General features: G+C 46.7%; 1 protein-coding gene across 3 annotated transcripts in view; it reads left to right on the plus strand.

Annotated features, from left to right (window-relative positions):
- Positions 1 to 16,825, plus strand: part of nexmifb (neurite extension and migration factor b) — a 48,569-nt gene that overhangs the window by 2,661 nt on the left and 29,083 nt on the right. The window contains exon 1 of one of the 3 annotated variants that reach the window (XM_029846882.1): positions 6,591 to 6,790. The exons of the other annotated variants lie outside the window; for them this stretch is intronic. The gene's annotated coding sequence lies outside the window, so the exon portion shown is untranslated. Of the gene's footprint in view, positions 1 to 6,590; positions 6,791 to 16,825 lie in introns of those variants that run through there. 3 annotated transcript variants of the gene reach the window in all.

A 16,825-nucleotide genomic window follows, 5' to 3' on the forward strand; every position in this document is an offset into this window, starting at 1 on the left:
TGACAATGTCACAAAGACTGTCAATATGAAGGCAAAAGCAGAAATGGCACATTTAGATAATTTTTTTGTGTTTTTGATGTGAGTCAGAACTCGCCTCTCGGCAGGACACTGAAGGATACAGCTGTTTCCTTTAGACCATTTTTCAGTTGTGCTTTCATAGAGAATTGGACATTATTTAATGGTATCAGTTGCAACATACTCAAATCTGTCTTTGGTGCACAACTATCCAGAGCTCTGATATATTGGCCCATTATAAATACGTCAAGTAGATGAAACGTGTAATGATATAAGTGTGAACAAATGCGCTCATAGGAAGCCAGCGATAATTAAACCAGCTTTAATTGATTTCACTAATATGAAGTATATATATTCTCCTGGTTCATACTAGTTTATGCACATGGGGTTCCAACCCTTGCGTGGAGTCGGTGTCCTCATTTTGTCGCTGCAAGGTTTGAGAGTCACTAATGGCAGAACATTCAGGTTAATGGGCGGTAAATCTGTGGCGCTGCAGCGTCTCCTGCTTCTAATATCGCTGCAGCCACGACGCCGGCCGCCTCTCCCAGCTGATACAATAGATGGAAGCCGACAGCACGGCTGCCCCGTCCCTGCATCGGGGCCGGGACCTGCCGGCTGGGGCCCGGCGGAGGCAGTCTTTCCCCGCGCTGCTGCTGCTGCTGAGTTCTGTAATTAAAGGCAGAGGTAAGTCCAGGGGAGAAGGCTGCGCTCTGATTGCTTTTCATGGCCTCGAGGAGAAAGCTGCAGCTCGTCCCGAGGGACCGAGGCGCTGCTCAGCTCTTTGCTGCCTGCTTGAAAGGGAGACGTTTGCAGGAAGCTACGCATTTGTTGTCTCACGCTACCGACATGTGCACGTGCGCTCACGCACAGGTGCTCCAGCGCATTCTGCAACACACACGCGGTAGCTGAGCAGAAGAACACATCTGTACTGTAGCTCCCGCTCAAAACGTGCTGATCCACTCTGGAGAAGCTCTATTTTAGAAAATATGTGCCAGGATGAGGAGTGAGGCAAACCCAGTACGGGAAACGTCCTGGATCTCTCCCTCCATTGGCTGCTCTGGGTGAGAGCTGTGATATAAACATAAAGCAGGGTTGTGATTGGCTAGTGGTGACTGTGTTTGCTGGGGTGTGTCGCTCCTCGCTGGGGTGTATCTGTAGGTACGGGGCTTTAAATCCCACCAGTCGGTGGCATAAAAATGAAACCGCCACCACGTTCAGCCCTCGGTTCTGCATCACTGTCCTCGCGCATTGCTCCTGTTTACTGCTGCTTTTGCCGCCTGTATTCCGGCCGGACAAACCCCGTGGAGTCACCGAGGTCTTCTTTCCATTTTTGCCTTCACTTCTTCACCACAACTGCACGTGTGAACACATGTTGTGATGTTTGACCTCCGGCTGAGCGCCTCTGCTAGCGTCTCCTTCTTAATACCACATATTCTGCATTGCATGCTGGCGTACTTTGATCAGATTATTCTGTAGATTATATATTTTATTCCATTTCTGGTTACTGTTGTAGGTTTAACACGATTATAATTCAAAAACAAAGTGCACAGGTCTGCGAGGTATGAAGACCTGACACCATTTCTCCAAAAAACATGTATAATAACTGAAAATTCACATTTTTTTCCTGATATAATTGGATAATTTACATTTTATTTAACACCCACATTCTAACAAAAAGGAACAGTTTGCTGTGACAGTTCTTGTTTTAAAAAAAATAAATAATCAAAACAGTTCTAGCAGAAGATTCAAGATTCAAAGATTTCTATGTTGAATGTAGTTTATTTGAATTCCAGTTACATTTTTACACCCTAACATCTGCATATGTTTCATTTTAAACATACCATTAAGCCAGTGATGAGTACAATAAGTCTTTTTTTCCAATGATAACTCTGAGAACCAGGCAGGAAAATACCAGATATGCCGGAACTGTTGTACAAGGACACCAGCCATTTTAGATAAATTGGGAGCAATTTGCCCACACTGCGGTTGTCAAACTTTATTTAATAAAAGCCAAGAGCCCAAAGAAGGCAACAACAAGGCCAAAGTGGTGCTAGCATGGTTAGTGGACAGTGAAAGCAGACTTTTAGTTTTGATGACCAACCTTTGACAGATTATTTGTGGACCTGAACCACTTTACCTTCAGCTAGCATGCTATGCAACATTAGCTGATATTTTTCTTTTAAATTGCCTTTAAATGTCTCAGAAGTCTCTGAATGATTATCTTCAGTTACAATATGGATATAATGCCGGCGTCTCTGACCAGGTTTCGAATGATTTTAATCATGATTTGGGCCAGTAGGGAGCAGCCTGTCTGTCTGGCTCCTTACCTCCTCCCTCCTCCCCTTCCTTTGTTGCTGTGTGCTGTGATGATCTAACCAGGCCATTTGTCACACGTAGGATCTATTAAGAGTCCTGGTGCTTTTAAGGGGTGTGTGGGGGGGGGGGGGGGTGTCCTTTCACCTCCCGTCTCTCTGAATTCAGTTATGATAGGCCGTTGGTTAAAATAGTCAAATGGTCCCAATGAGCTTGGTGCGATGAGCGAGATCGGCCTGAAGAAAGCAAACAGAGGCTCAGAAAAGCTCAGACAATGTGATCGGATGCTGATTTAACACTGAGTCCAGCCACCTTTTTCCTTTTTTTCCTTTCTTTTTGCACCGTGCTCATGAATTAGTTCTGCCAGGGTAATTAAAGTAATGCATCAGGATTTCTGCTATTAACAAATAAAAGTCCAATTAAACCGGGGTCTATTAAAGCACTCCCTGCATTGCCTACTTGATCTCAATCTGTAGGCTGGGGGCCACAGGGACCCCGGGCACACGAGCTTGACGTTCACAGCTCATTTCCCGCTTCCACATCAGACCCCAAAATTGCGGTTGGATTGATAATGTGAAATTTCCCTGGTTCTGCCCGGGCTCTCTGGGGTCCCCTCACATTTGGACTGGCAGGATGCTTGAAACAGACAGTGATGATGCGATGCCGGGAGAACCGGCGCCTCCAGGGGCGGAGATGAACTGTGGTGGACACAGGTGCGGCGTCAGGAACGGCGTGAAGGCGGCGTATTCACAACATGACAGCACGAGGGAGGACGCTATATGATGTGGCTGGGGTTTAATTGCTTTCTCAGAGTGTCCTCCCCTGGATTGTTGCCTCTGTAACGGCACACACAGTGGCAATAACAGCTTGCTTTTTGTTCTATAATAACACTAATAGATTTATTGTCTCTTTAATGTCCCCCCCTTCCTTTCCAGTAGCCCACAGAGTTTGTTACACTGGATCTGTATCCTGGCAGGGTCTTGGGAGAAGGATTCACAGGCCACCTTCATTAGCCCCCTCTTTGACTTGGTGGATAGGAGAAAGGGGATGTGGGTGGGAGATAAAAAATAAAGGCAGTAACACAAGGTGGAAAACAGGGTGGAATGTACAGAGGAGAGGTAGGATGGTGGCTGGTGGAAGATTAGAGGAGAGGAAAAGGGTTACTGTAGCAATGGGTGGGGTATGGTGGGGGTGGGGGGGCTCAGGGCGCATCCTCCCGGCACAGCCAGCTGGAACAAACAAACGGCCGTGAGACAGACAGCGCTGTTTCTAATGGGAGAGAAGCTTGCTGCGCCTTGGATGTTTCCCTGCACCTTTCATTTTCTAAATGCTGTTTTGTCTGTTCACCACTTAACAAGGCAGCAGTGCCTCCGAACGAAAACGCGCTTTATTTGCCGCTGTACATAATTACCAGCCATTCAAGACTTGGCTTGTTTGCGACGCTCACCAATGTTGTGGATTTATATACAAATGAGGGACAGGCTATGTTTTTGCCGCCGAATCCAAGCGGCATCGCTGCTGGGCCTGAAGTTGTGATTGGAAGGCCGTTTAATTACTGCGTTTGGGAGGACGCCGCCGTTTGCGCCTTATTCAAACTTCAGCTCTAATTCAATAGCGTTCTCGCGTTACTGCTGACGCAGGGCGGGATGACAAAAGTCTGGTGGAACAGATGCAATAGCCTTCCCGTCAAATACGGTCAGATGGCGCCTTACTTTCCATTTCCTGCAGCGCGCCGTGGGCAAAGCCGCATCCAGCGAGCGACATGTCAGCACAAGTCAAATGAGGGGTGTTTTTGCAAAGTGGAGTTCAATTGAATAAATGCATTTTCAAGTCGGATTCATCCCCGATCTGTCGGGCGATGTTGCTGATGACACAACAGCGTGACGGCTGTTGTACTATGGGTAATGATTATAATCACCCGCAGCCAGCAGCCCTCGTCACAGGAGCAGGAAACAATGGAAATAATAATTAAGACTTTTAGAGGCATTGCTGAAGAGTGCATGAAGTGCGTATTGTGACTTTTTGAGGATTTACAGCTGTGCGTCTCTGCTGTGTCTCCAGCGTGGGTCTGGATTCTGAGAGAGAGAGAGAGAGATTTTGCAATATGACAGTGACCCAGTCCGCTGTCATAAGGCTAAAAGCATAAAAATAACCTGATGTGAAGGGCCAGGGCTCCTGCTCCGCCTGTATTCCGGGCTCACCCGCTGACAGAAACCCTCAGTGACGCACTGAAGCTCCGTCATCTGCAAATAGGCCTTTTTTTTTCCAGCACGCCATCTCCCCGCACGCTTCTAACCCATTTCCCCAAGTCATCATTCAGCAACAGCATCAGAATACAGCCCACATACATCACAGCTGAGCCAGTAAAATGCTCTCTAGAAGGAGTCAAATATGCACCTTGGTGTAGCTGCCGCCGATAAAAGAGCTAATTCATCATTTAGTCACCCAAAGCCTTCGAGATTCTTTGTAATATATTGTGCGACGGTTGAGTCTGGGGGATCTGGATTTACTGAATAATAATGGCTTTTTCCTGCAGCGGCGGTTTATGTTGAGGCTTTGTTTCTCGATGAAGTAGATCATTTATTTCTCAAATCATACATTGAATTTTATTTCAAATGTTTCAAAACAGGAGGAAAAACCGAGTTCAAGGGTGTAATAACGTCATAATAATTTGATTCGAGCTGGGTACAGAATCTTGCTCAGGGCTGAGACTCAAACTGCTGAATCACGCGCAAAAGTTCATCCCAATGTGCAGTTTGGTCGATGCTTAGGTTTTGGCATTCTTAGGGTTAGGGTGTGAACGGCCATTAGCCGAATAGTCCCTATTCTGCCCCCATTTTTAATACTTGTGGGCTAAATACTCCTACATACTGCGACCACTGAAGCACCACGCGTTCCTTTTTCCTATTCAAATAACTTAGTCCTCTGAGATCTGTCTCACACACACACACACACACACACACACACACACACACACACATATATGCAAAGAACAGAAGAAACTGGAGAAATACGAAGGGCTGAAAGAGGAGATAGAGAGAATGTGGGGTGTGAAGGCACCAGTGGTCCCAGTAGTGATTTGGATACTAGGGGCAGTAACCCCCAAGCTGAGTAGATGGCTCCAACAGACCCCCAGGCGTCTGGTAGAGGACTCGAGAAGGAGGCACCGCCTAGGAGGACGAGGAGGAGATTATTTATTATTTTGTATATGTATAGGTATGTATCCTTTACTGTTGTCCACTCGTTTTAGTGGGCTTGCTTTTGGTTTATTAATGTAGGTAATTCCAGAGAGGTGGCGGTCGCTGTCAGGGGAGAGCCCGTGCACACCGTGCATGCATACCTAACAGCTGTATGATCTAATAGTGTTAAAAGTCTGAATCAATGTCTGCTGCTGCAGTGCTTTTGGTCCAGTGATGAGGCCTCTGGAGAGGTGGGGTAAGGTATCTGCATGTATATATGTATTACACCGCGTGTGCGGGGTGTGCAATTATCTGCTGTCGGGTCAGCCGGTGAATATAGGAGCCCCCCGTGCTGCCTGCAACGACTGTGGCCGGTAATGGTGGTACAGAAAAATTAGCCGTACCAAACCTCCATCTGTCTGTCTGTCAGTCTCAAATCTGCAAGTATCAAGCACAGTGAACCCAGTGACAGCCTGCCAAGCAGTTGATGAGCGCACACCCATGTTTACATTGTTATTTAGCCACCCGAGCGTGTGCGAGCGCGCGTGCACTTACGTGCAGAAAGGATAAAAGCAAACACTGCTATTTGGATAACGCAGAGGGGCTGCGAGGAATGCAGCGACAAAGGCGCCACTGTCGGAAGGAAAACGGAAAAATTTGGTAACAGTTTACACTTTGACTTCCTCTCCGGGGGCGTTAGGAAATGGTAATTCCCGCTATAAAATGTATTTAAATCAGGCTAAGAATTAATTCCACTATTCTTGGAGGCAGCAGGGGCTCCTGTATCCGTCGAGACGGTGTGCTGCTCCCTCCTGAGACCAGTGGGTTTTCCCATCACTTTAAAAATCAATTACCGTTCTACCTCCCTCGCCTCTCCAACTCTCTCCAAGCACTCTCCTATTATTTATTAGAAAACCCACCACTTCACCTCTAACTCACAATGAGCAACTTAACCGGAACTCTGTGTATATTTAAGCCTTCCTGACACCTTTGAGTGCCTCTCTGTGTCTTAAATATTGTTCGCCGCACAATTGTTTTAATCTTATTTTCTCCACGCTTCAGATAAAAACGCGTCAGGGGTCGGGCGAGATCTGTTCGGTCTGCGTGACACTAAATGCCACCACAAAGCCGCCGCTCCACTTCTGCTGAAGAGAGGCTGTGGCCCCTGGGAGAGATTATGTTATTCTCCCTGGTGAGCCATCTCACAAACATCTGACCGCGCTAACCAAGGGAAACAAGCATGGACGGGCTTGACGGCTGCTTCCTATTTTAGTCATCGACAGGTAGGCGGATGAGTTGAACTGCAGAGGATCTCTGTGCGGCAGAGTCTTCGTCTAATTAGTTTGTCTAATTATGTCTTTGTGCTGGAAATTTCTCAAATTAGTGGTATCGCGCAGAATGTGAGCATGCTCATTATGGCTGTCATGAGAATTGTTGCGGTGGTTGGTGGAGGAAAAGAAAGGGAGAGAAGGAGTGTCGCTGGAACCCACAGCCCTCCCTGGTCCAGGTCTTTTACATTAAACGCGAGGATTTCGAAACGTCGCCCGGCAATTCACATGGAAAATGTCGCTTCCGGCTGCCCCCCCCCCCCCCCCCACCCTCCCTGCCTCCTTCACTTCCTGAGCAGCGGTGCTCCTATTTGTCGTGTACCACAAAAGGGTCCCCTTTGAGTCTTCCTCCTCCTGCATCAGCTGCAAATGTTCCCCAGCACTGAGTGCCTCACGTGAGACGTCTTCATTTTTCTTTTTCCCATGCTAGCTCCTGAAGCATCGGCGACACCCCCCAACCCCAACCTGCTCAGCAGAACTCTGAAGCCCTTTTCACATACAATTTTCCCAACATCGAAAAACAAAATCACATCTTCTTACGCGGAAGGAAAAACAAGACATCATAATGAGGCCCCAGTGTGTTTTCAGATTTGGAGCTCTGCAATTAAAAGGTGTGATGGGACTCTGTTTTGACGTTTCACATGGATACGGCGTCAATAACAGCGATTTATGATTGCTGCTGTGTGACACATGTCAAATCCTCAGTTGAGCACTTTAGGATGTTGTTCTTGGAGTTGGCGGCTAACTGTAGCTAGCTGATATTTAATCTCATGGTACCGGGTCACACTCGGTGAGCACCACAGCTGGTGTCTGGTGTGATCCCCGAAACGTGGGCTTTGCCCGCGCACAGCGTGGATCCTGCTCCCTCTGATGTCACCACAGAGGTGGAACAACTTGGATCTCCCATTATGGAGCTGTTAGCAAGCGCCTGTGTGAGAGAGGTTGAAGCTTCTTTTCCTGGCCACCAAGTGAGGACAACCTTTGTAGATTGTGTGCCAGTGACCCTCACCTCCCTTTCTTGCCATTTTCCTTCATTTTCCTGCTTGTTGTCTCCCCACCACCCCTCAACCCCCCACACTCCTGGGCCCACAGTAATTGGTATTCCGAGTGGCAGCTGAGATCCATACAAACGCAGCAGACGGGGAGAGAGTGAGCAAGGCAGGGTGTGTGTGTGTGTGTGTGTGTGTGTGTGTGAGAGAGAGAGAGAGAGCGGGAGAGAGAGAGACATTGAGGCAGAGAGAGAAAGCTGGCAAGTCAATACGCTGGTTCATTAGAGCACTGAGTCACAGTGGCCGCTGCCTCGTTTGTTTATGTTTGTCCAATACTCTGTCTTAAGCAGAGCCCACCGCCTCGATCCCCTCACACCGACAAACCTGACAGCAGCACACCCCAGGCCGCCTGGCCGCCTGTGATATGAGCTTTTCTGCGCCTGTGAGTGTTTGAACATGCAGGCTTATGGAATAATTACTAAATCAATAGGTTCGAATTAAGCAAAGTGAGGTCTTTTCTCTCCTACATTGCTCCAAGTCAGTGGCTGCAACGCGACCATGAATATGTAAGGGGTGCAGGAGGGTGCAATTCATAATAGCTTCATATAGAACACAATAAAACACTTAATTCAATAAACGTTATTGGTTTATTCTCATTAGCACAGGGTCTGGGAGAAGCATTGGTAGCATGTGTGTAACGTACTTAATTTACTGCACTTTATTTTCCATTTTCTAAATTCTTTGCTACTTATCTTTTACATCTCTATTTCCACTGTTGTTTCTGCAGGTTCTTTTCATAGTCGGTTGCGTCGTAACTGAGACAGACGGTTTACTACCGGCAGTACCGGTATGCAAGAATAACAACGATAAACGTTTAATTGAATTTCGTTGATTCACCCTGGGAATTGCCACCAGTTGTCCTGTAATTACGGCGTTACGGCGTTACGGCTTTATTTTGGGCAGCGGATTGTAGATTGTGGCAGCGGATGCAAAGCAGAGGCCTGTTCTGCAGCGCCAACACAAGAGGTAAACAAAAAAAACAACACGCGCTCCCATCTCGGGCAACAACAACTGCAACAAAAAAAAGATTCTGCCGTTGAAAACACTAAAGTGGATGTTCCACAAAAACGAGTGGGGGGGTGCAGTCTGGCCATGGCGAGCTGAGAGCAGACCACTTGTTGGGATATTGAAAGAGAGAGAGAGAGAGAACGAGGCAGGTGAAGAGAAAGGGCTGAAATGACCTGTTCTCTTCTTCTGGGCTGTTTGCTTTGCAGGAAATAGTAATATGGCGGTGTCTGGGAGGGCTGTCTGGGTGGGGCCGTGGGCTCCCAGGGCCCTCACGGTGCACGGTGACCTCTCATTACCACTGCTTCGGGGAGCGTGAAACGGAGGAGATCACTCCAAAGGGCAACTCCGTAGAAACGTCTAACCTTTTAAACAAATGGAAATACGTCACCCATACAAATAATTCATTAACCTTCTCCTTTTAAATGAAAAGCTACTGCTTTAAACCTACACTACCTTTTTTCAAAACCTACCATTATATTTGTTTAATTGGACATTGCGCGTGACGAAAGTGGCACGTTCCCTTGCAACGCAGAGTGCTTGTGCCACGCTGTAGGATGTGTGTGTGTGTGTGTGTGTGTGTGGGGGGGGGGGGGGGGGGGGGGGGGTGTTGGTTGCAGGAGGTGATCTAGCAGGTTATGATTTTAGTGATGCTGTTGTTTTGGAAGCAGCCCGCTGCTCTGTCCTCCAGCATAGACAGCCATTGATTGGAGGAGCTCAATAACTCGGGCCATTTAATCACCTCACTCACAAGCTGCATTGTCCCAGAGGCCCAGGGAATAAGGGCTGTTAATACCCCCGTGCATATGCACACAGCCGCCGCCTCCCAACTCCCTCACACACCCACAAGGCCTCTAATCAATAGGCTTGATTATCAACAAGTAGGCAAAGGGGGCTTTGTTCTCATATGTGGACAGAAGACGCTCGCACCCCGCCCTCTCAAAAGACGGTTTAAAGGGGAGTTTTACCTGGAAAAGCTGCCTGATATCAGCTGGGAGGGCTGCTCTAACCCAGTTAAAGAAAACATATAGATGCGCATTAGCCTTCTAAAAACAGCACCTCCTCTCCCCTCCTCCCGTCTGCCTCCTCGGCTGTCGCGTCCCCTCGTCCCGCTCAGCATTGCTGCATGTTGTGTTGCAGGGTTGCGACTGATAGTCTGCCAATTTGAGCTGTGGCACATCACAGGGTCTAACCCCTCCTCCCCAACTGCACACAGGCGCACGTTTGAAGCCCCAACAGTGGGCTCCTTCTGCTGCCCTCCATCACTCCCTACAGTCGGATCGAGCGTTTCACGGGAGCGCCACATTGTTATTGGTATTAGCTTCCCGTGTAAGACTGCATCATTGCACAGACCCCCCCCCCCCCCCCCACACACACACACACACACACACACCACCACTTGGTTAGGATGTTATATTTGTGCTGCAGCTTTACGTAGAGCAACAGACAGGAATTATTGCTGCCTCTCGTCAGAGATTTGGAAGCCGTTTGTGTCTATGCAGCCTGTCAAAGAGCCTCTAAGCTGGGTTTCAAAAACTAATAACATCAGCGACTTTAAAGGCTAAAACAAATATCAAAGGAAGGCGCCGTATAAGTGCCCGGAGATGAATATTGAGATTTGGGTTTATAGACCATCTAAAGGGCAGAGACGGACGGCTGTTTTGTCCTGTGTCCTCCTCATTATTACCCACCAACACATACAAACACATTGTGGGTTTTTCCCGTCAATTTCCTGAGTGGCCCTGTCTCTCCCATGACCCTCATTTTCCCTATTTTTTTTAACCTCTTTTATTCTCTGCCTCCTCCGCCCCCCCCCCCCCCCATCAGCCCGGCTGCCCCCGTCCCCTGTCCTTTGGTTCCAAAGCCGAGCAAACGAGTCATTTTTTCTGAAGCAATGGGGAAATAATTTGTGGCGCAGAGAACAAAAGGAAATCTTCACTGCGGGCGTAATAAAATGGATTTTTGCGAGGCGGATGGAAACTGTGTTTCGAAAAAACAAACGTCTGACGAAAGCCTGTGACATTAGAAGTGTTAACAGGGTGTAACGTTTGGTGGATAAAGATAATTAGAAATTCATTGGAGACTTTTTTTTTGTCTTTGTATTTGGCTGGGGTCGGGTAGGATGTGTCAAATTGTGGTTCCAGTTTTAAAAAGGCGCCGTGTGCAATCCATTACGGTTCACTTATTGACTGTAGATTCCTCAAAGCCCCCCACAGACCTCCGTGCTTCCTTATCGAACTGATCAATGCACTGCTTTTGTCACGGCTCAAGAGACCACTGATGTATTAGCACCACATTAATTGTGTGAGAAAAGACGAGTTAAGAAGCCAAAGATGCCGATTTCTGAATACAGGCCTGTTCTATTCAGGCCTCAATGGCTGTTTTCCATCACAGCATTGCCCCCCTCCCCCAATTTTATTTTATACAACTTAAAACTAGGCTGAGGAAAGTTAGGCACCTGAATCCAAACCTCCAGAGGGTTTTTTTTACCCGACAGTCTTCCTTCAGATTAAACGTGCCGTCTACTCTGTTCACCAAACATGAACACGTGAGTCCGTGGGTGAGATGTGCAACTTCTTCAAAGAGACCCAAAAATGTGCTATTAAATAATTCTGAATTGAAAAAGTAACATTTGCAGTGCTGTCTAAAGAAAGTGAAGTGGTGCGCTCAAGTGGGATTTAATGACCCCTTTTTTGTCCACTGCATCTTGGCTTCACAACTGCTGGACTTTTCTGCTGATGGCGGCTGAGCCGTTGCTGAGAAATTCAATTCTTTTTTTTTCATTCGGAAACAAATGACTAAGTGTTTGCTGTGAAAATTACCATTGCTAGCATGCTAGCTAATCAATACCTATTTTCACATTCGCCCCAAGACTCCGGCTAACGTGAAGTCATCGTTCTACTTCTCTCAGCTCTAGAGAAAAATCAGCTAGTTGTTGACAAGTTCCCTCAATATTCGGTCAATGGGGGGGTCAATAATACAATTGCAATAATTGTTTGAGCGGTGAAAACACAAACGGAATAAGCAGTTTAAGGAGCAGCCACCCTGCGTTCCACGGAGATCAATCTTGTGGGAGTTTAAGAGATTTGATGTTTTATATATATTTGATTTTTCAAATTGTGTATTTGGATGTAAACATTTGAATTATTTGTCATGATAGAGGATTTGCACAGTTTAACCCGGAGATGAACCCTCCCACCTCTACCATGTTTTTTTAATCACCAGGTTACATCATATGCATGTTTATTATTGTAACTGTGACAAGCACAAATCTCCTTTATGGGTAAAACCAATCCTTACCTCATCACATCTCATGCCAGCTCCCAGTAAATGCATGAAGAAGCATTATTCTTCATTGAAATCCGCATAATTCCATTTCAGATTAATAAAAAATAACTGTGAACAGTGCAGTTATTCCTTTTGTAGCGGCACCACATTGACAGCAATGCACGTATTTGGAATATTGTTCAGGTTAGGTTATAATAATGCTGCTGTTTTGCCCAAATAACAAAACCCCAACCCACAAGGTGCTAACAGCAACACCAAGAGGGTGCTTGGGTAGTGCAGCTTCTCCAGGATATCAGATGAATACATTCCGTAGTCAGATGATCTGTGTGAGGAGCATCCAGGAGATACCAGGAGACACCAGGTGAGGTGGAAGGGGCCTTAGCAAGGCAACTAGCTTGAACTCTACTAAATGACCTCCAGCAGGCCACTTGTGTGCCTATTTTTGCCTAAACCCTCAGAAAGAAGCTCCATTAGGGTGGCCCGAAGGCCATGCGTGAGCGAGGCCTGTGTTTACAGCGAGCGCTGTGCTGCCTGATTGGCATTTGCCAGGAAACAGCAGATTATCTATCAGTGCCCTGTTCTCTCCACAGAGGAGAACAGGTTCACACTGAGCACATTTGACAGAGTGCGACCGGTGACCTGTCCAGGGTGGATTCCTGCCTCTCACCGATAACTGGGCTCCAGCAGCCGTAATGAGGAAAAGGCATTGGTTTGCAGGAAACAAATAAAAAGTAAAGTTTTTCTGCTGTTGTTTTAAGGCGGGAGAGGGGAACTTTTATAATAAGCTTTAATTTGTCTCCTGTCAGCCATACGGAACAACATTTTAACCACCATCTACATTAAACCGTCTCATTCCTGCATTGCCACCAGTTCAATGAAGCCACAAAAGCAAAGAAGACTCTTCTCTTACCAAGGATCCTCCGTGATCCTTGGGACAGATCTCCTGTTTTGTTTTTGTTTTTTTGCCCAGTATCTCCCTCAGCATCTCTGAGCAGGAGCAGAGGGGGTGTGAAAGAGGAGGTTGCCATTAATCACAGGCCCAGAGGTAGTAAACACTCTTTGATGGTCATTAGAAAACAGTTCTATTACAGAGGTTACTGTGTCTAGCAGTTAACCTTCTCCTCTCTAATGTATAGCACCATGGATTTTTAGAGGAGGAGGAAAAGGAAGGAGGGGGTGGACGGGGGAAGCATCCTCACCTTGACTGGAATGTCCCCCTCCAGCAGCTTTTGAGTGGTCGGTGTATCCCCCCTTCTCCACACGCACACCCTGCTCCTCCTGCTTTACCCCCCCCCCCCCCCCCCCCCCCCGGTTCTCCTCCCTCCCTCCCCCCGCTGTGATCTGAAATGTGCCCTGCATAAGTGGAGGCAGCTGCTTAAGTGCTGAGAGAGGGAGGAGAAGGGGAGAGTGGAAGTGGAAGGTAAAGGCTGAAGAGAGAGGGGGGAGAGGCTGACTCACAGTTAGCCTGCCTCTCCCTCCCTGAATGCTGCAGCGTCTCCTCCCGTTGCACTTATGCTCCCTCTTTCTCCCCCCCTCTCCCCCTCACACACACGCGCTCACACGCACACACACTCACACTCCCTCTCCTATAAACATGAATAAGATGCATTGGGGGGGTTTGTCTGGGGGTTTTTGGACTGTTGAAAACGATTTGGCTGCTTCCCTGCATTATTGATTCGAGTGGCTTTATTGTCATCTTGTTTTTTATGTTTTGAAATTTTAATGCGGACCCTTTGTAATTAGGGTGGCCGCGTTTGATGCAGCCGCGTCTCCTGCAGCCGTGCTTTGGGCCGCTGATGCAATAAAAGCAATAGCGTACAGTGACAATTGTTTCTGTCAATGAATTGTCAGAGGAAATGTTGCGGGAGCTTAAGGGCAATTGGGTGATGGCTTGTGCCCCTGTCTTTAGTGCTCTTGCAGTGGTGGGCTTCATAGCTGAAAGCACACTCCCTTGCAGTGGAATTATGTACTGGCGGCCCAAGGCTTTTATAAGCTGTCATTCCTCCAGCCAAAGCTGGATATAGACTGCAAGGCCACCTCAGCATGGCACAGGACAAAAGCCTGATACTGGGCTGTAATTGTTAGGAATAAATGGCAGCTAACAAGGCAGGAGAGATGCGGCGCTCCAGTCAATGTGTGGTTTCAGCAGCAAAACAACGGCGCAACCTTGGTTCGGAGCCGCAAACCCGCGTTTCAGAATGCTGGGAAGGTTTGAATCTCTTCCCAAATGCTGGTGGGCTGGGGTAGACTAAGCTCAGCTGTGACATCTCAGATGTGTTGTAACAGCATTTCTATGTCAGTTCTGATCAAACTGGTCTTCTGAATAATGAAAGACGTCTACGGAGATTAGGACATCGATACTTTTTGAACTATTTACTCGTGCTTTGTACGGAGAGGAGCCGCGGTACCTCAGATTTCAATTTTGCATCGATGAATCAAATGATAATTAGCAGCAAACCAGATTCCTTGAAGTCATGTTTTAATTAAAACACTAAAATCTCTGTATTTTTCATGAGAACTTCTGATGACTTGTGGCACTTTGGAAACTACGAGCACGTCTGTTGAGGTGTATATTTGATAAAAAAATGATAAAAACTCACTCCCCCATTTCCCCTTCTTAGTATTTATAATTTAAGGAATGTGATAGATTAAAAACGCGGCTGAAACGTCAGCTGAAATTTGACCTGTTTCAGCTTTGAACGTGATCACGTTTCACTTCTCTAACACGAAGCAGAGACTCCGGTCCGAACAGGCAGTCTATTGACGAGCACGCGAGCATCTGACGCTGTCAACACCTTCAGCCAACCGTCTGCTTGGTGCGTCCCAGTCGTGCATGAGCGGTCGGTTTTAGAGGTGCCTTGCGTCACTTTTTCTCATGGAAACCCTGTTTTTCCACGAGATAATGAGCATGTATTCCTGCCTTTAACCTCTCCAGGTAAACCTGTTAATAAAGCACTATTTATATGCCAGAGAGATAAATCAGAACGCCTGGCAGTCAGGAAAGCGTGGCCACTCAACAGGAAAAAACAATGTGTGATCAAGTAGCTTCTTTGTTAAGAAGATGAAAAATGTACGAGCTGCTGTTGGATAGAGGCGTCCACTGACGCTCTCAGGTTTGCGCAGGTTTCAACCAAATGTTTATTCTGATAACAACGCGTTTACATAAGGTCTTTTTATCGCACTAGACTCCAAAACAAATGATTCAGCTGGTAGCATTAGCGCGATAGACCACGAAAATTACCAAGACTACAAGCTAGGAAAACTTGCGTCAGTCAGCTCGGCTGGACCGACCGATTCTTTCCACAGAAACATCCCACACTGAACCCGGATTCAGCAGTTTTAACAACGAACACATTTGCAACATCAAACCCAACTCGCTGCAGTATTTTAGTGAGGCTCATTACTAATTTAAGAGCTCACATAATAACACGGAACGCTCTTGTGTTCTGTTTTTCTTTTTTTTTTTTCAGATCAGCATCTTCTCAAAACACAATTCAGGCTTTCCTACAGCCAGTGTGGAACTGCTTTTAGACATTTTACTGCTGTTACAGTGACGGGGGTAAGAGTGGCGCCATTACACAACACAGAAGTCAAGAGAGGGAATTGTATTCCCCTCCAGGTGGGCGGGACTTAATTTCGCTCTCGGAAAGGTAATTGAAGTGGAAATCTCCATGCGATTAAAACTAAAACCGCGTGTGAATCTTTGTTTGGTCGCTCTATGAAAAGTTAATATAACAATTATGCAAATTTGTCAAACCGTGTTGACACAGAGTGAGGAAAGCTACGTCTGTGGTGGAAGGTTATAATGTCATCATCACTTCACATTAACTCCTGCAAAAGGCATGAAAAAATAACGGCTTATTATTATATTTGATGGAAAGGCGCTGGAGACTGTGGTTTAGGACGGACACAGATGTGAGTGGTTGACATGTAGGCCTTTTATCGGCTAAAATGTGAGAATTTACTTTTTACAGGTTTCCTGTTTAAAATAGCCCATAAAATCATTTTAAAAGTCAGTTTTCTAACCAATGTGCCAGTTTAAAATTGTCTGCCTTTAAAAAAACAAAACATAAACAGATTTAAATATATCCGACACCTATGTGATATGATTATAAATGTTTCCCCCTCTGAGGTTTCTCATAAATATTAACGATCAGGTTGCGGTTTGAGCTGCGTGGTTCCTCTGCCACATCACTTAACAGGAAAGTTCCTAATATTCCATATGCAGGTGGGGATGATGTGAATATTTTGTTCATTTTTCTCACTTTTCACAAAGACTGCGCGCTCTCATGCACAGCGGAACAATGTGCAATGCAAGCGTCTTTGCTATTTTTACTTCCCCACCCGACACTGTTTTAATAGCAGATGCACATTTGCCCTGCTGAGCAGCTGCACGTGTGTTGGCGTCAAAATGAGGCGTATAGAGGGGAATTTACAAAATTATAGAGGGGAATTTACAAAATTCCGGTCAATCTCACCTCCCTGAAGTCTGAACGATGAGGACGGCAGCAGCTTCAGCACCTTGGAGAGCGCCGCAGCGCTCGGCCCAAAAACAAGGAAGATGTACAGGATTAACAAAAACCTTTGAAATGTTCTGGTATTTTTCAGTGCAGGCTGGTTGATGAAGAGACCCAGTTCAATCATTCTG

This window comes from Takifugu rubripes, chromosome 14, assembly GCF_901000725.2.
Source record: "Takifugu rubripes chromosome 14, fTakRub1.2, whole genome shotgun sequence".
NCBI lineage: Eukaryota > Metazoa > Chordata > Actinopteri > Tetraodontiformes > Tetraodontidae > Takifugu > Takifugu rubripes.